We start from the raw sequence: 2,500 nt of genomic DNA on the forward strand, positions 1-2,500 counted from the left end.
TCAGTCGATTCCAACTTCCCAAAAACCTGCCTTCTTCGCAGTTCGGCTAAGTCTCCCTCGTTTCCAACTTTCCTCTAAGTTGCCCTCCTCGCAGTTTGGCCAAGTTCACTCTTTTCCAGCGTCATCCCCCCAAGTTGCCTTGGGCGCAGTTCGGCCTAGTTCACTCTTTTCCAGCATCATCCCCCCAAGTTGTCTTGTTCGCAGTTCGGCCTAGTTCACTCTTTTCCAGCGTCATCCCCCAAGTTGCCTTGTTCGCAGTTCGGTCTAGTTCACTCTTTTCCAGCATCATCCCCCCAAGTTGCCTTGTTCGCAGTTTGGCCTAGTTCACTCTTTTCCAGTGTCATCCCCCCAAGTTGCCTTGTTCGCAGTTTGGCCTAGTTCACTCTTTTCCAGTGTCATCCCCCCAAGTTGTCGTTGCCAACAACCCAAGAGTCCATAGTATTCGGAGTTCTAGCGGGGGCCTCCCCTTGCTTCCAACAACCCAAGAGTCCATAGTATTCGGAGTTCTAGCGGGGCCTCCCCTTGCTTCCAACAACCCAAGAGTCCGTAGTATTCGGAGTTCTAGCGGGACCTCCCCTTGCTTCCAACAACCCAAGAGTCCATAGTATTCGGAGTTCTAGCGGGGCCTCCCCTTGCTTCCAACAACCCAAGAGTCCGTAGTATTCGGAGTTCTAGCGGGGCCTCCCGTTGCTTCCAACAACCCAAGAGTCCATAGTATTCGGAGTTCCTCGCGTGGCCTCCCATTGATTCAAACAACCAAAAGTCCATCTTCTTCGCAGTTCAACATCGCCTCCCTCGTTTCCAACAGGCCCAAAGGTCGTCTTCTTCGCAGATCCACGAAGAGCTCATCACGATTTTGCCACATTCCATTTCCCACGGGTTGTCAACAACACTTTCTCACACTTCCCGAATCGAGTACGTGCATGACATGCCAAAGCACATCTTATTTGCCTTCCATCGCACTCAAGACGACGGTTGTGGAAGAACGATATTGTTCACAACAAGTTCAAGGACAACGTCTCAATCAAGGGACACAACCGAATTATGTTGACTGGGTCGCTAAAGTAAACCCGAGTTCATATAATGCACCGCATCCAAAAGAACTAGCCACAACACGTGCATCACTGAGATGTTTCACTAGATGGAACACGTGCGTGACATTAGGATCCTCCAACACCTCTTCGTGATGGAAAGATAGAATTCGAAGCAACCACAGAAAGTACCGTCTAGTGGGTAGGCAACACAGGGACTGATCAACCAATATCACCCAAGGCAACGGGTGAAAATGGAAGAGATGCATGCTTGACCGTTCGATACGCAAGGCATGGAGCCAGCCAGCAAGTGCATCTCGATTACAACTCACACACCCACACGTTCGCAAGACACCACACCACAAGACGGTCCACCCCCCACCTACCATGGGCAAGCAAGCAAATGGAAACATCAAGTGACGCAGGGTCAAGCATCGCTAGGCATGAAAATAACTTTCCACAATATCCGAGGGACTAGCTGCCGAGCTAACCAACGATCAGTGACGACCGTGGTGTTGGTATTAATAAAGCTCAACAACTATGAAGAGGCTAGTTGTGCCATGATAAACATGCTAACGCACGCACCACGTGAGGGGGGAGGCCTCATCAAGCTCCCTTTAAAACCTGCCAGTGTGGAGCTGGCCGGCTCAAGGAGCACTCCCCCCCTATAAGAGGTTAATATGCAAAAGGCAAAATTGTACAAGTAGATACACTTTTTTGAGGCAGACATAAGTCCATATCTCGGGCTATACTTCGAATTTTGATGCGATTTTTTGCAGTAATTCGTAGAATAATGGTATCTCTTGCTCACCAAATTTCATAATTTTTCTCGAAGGGGAACTATTTTTTTTATTTTTTTTACTTACCGGGTATGTGTAAAATCGGGGAAAAATAGAAAATTACATGTAGACTGTCGAATTTCGACCTCATTTTTTCCAGTCCACCACTAAACAATATCAGGAACCTCCCCACAAAATTTCATTCAGTTTGGCCAAGGTCTTAAATTTGACAAATTTTGGCACCAACCTATCTAGTCGCGGTGCACTCGACCAACTTGGCCAAGTGCAAAATGCATCCAATTCAAAACTTTTGTGCACCAACACTTTTACAGTACTCATTTGGGGGCATTTGGAGGCCTTTCCAACCCTCACATCTCAAAAACCACGAATTTCATTTTTTCACAAATCTCCCCACCAAGCCATCTAGCTATGCCGTGGTGCACCGCCAACCTTGGCCATGTGCAAAACCCTCCGAACTCAAAACTTTCGTGCACCAAGAATTTCATGGTATTCATTTGGGGGCATTTGGAGGCCATTCCAACCCTCACATCTCAAAAACCACGAATTTCATTTTTTCACAAAACTCCCACCAAGCCATTTAGCTATGCCGCGGTGCACCGCCAACCTTGGCCATGTGCAAAACCCTCCGAACTCAAAACTTTCGTGTGCACCAAGAATTTCATGGTATTC

General features: G+C 47.8%; 1 long non-coding RNA gene across 1 annotated transcript in view; it reads right to left on the reverse strand.

Annotated features, from left to right (window-relative positions):
- The window catches only part of LOC146877366 (uncharacterized), a 13,414-nt gene that overhangs the window by 20 nt on the left and 10,894 nt on the right, over window positions 1–2,500 (reverse strand). Inside the window, exon 2 of the long non-coding RNA XR_014990386.1 lies at window positions 1–1,177. This exon is cut by the window's left edge and continues 20 nt beyond it. This is a non-coding gene — a long non-coding RNA (uncharacterized LOC146877366). The remainder of the gene's footprint in view (window positions 1,178–2,500) is intronic.

Source organism: Vigna unguiculata, unplaced genomic scaffold (genome assembly GCF_037176805.1).
Source record: "Vigna unguiculata cultivar grain cowpea cultivar isolate G323 ecotype 2 unplaced genomic scaffold, ASM3717680v1 ptg000047l, whole genome shotgun sequence".
NCBI lineage: Eukaryota > Viridiplantae > Streptophyta > Magnoliopsida > Fabales > Fabaceae > Vigna > Vigna unguiculata.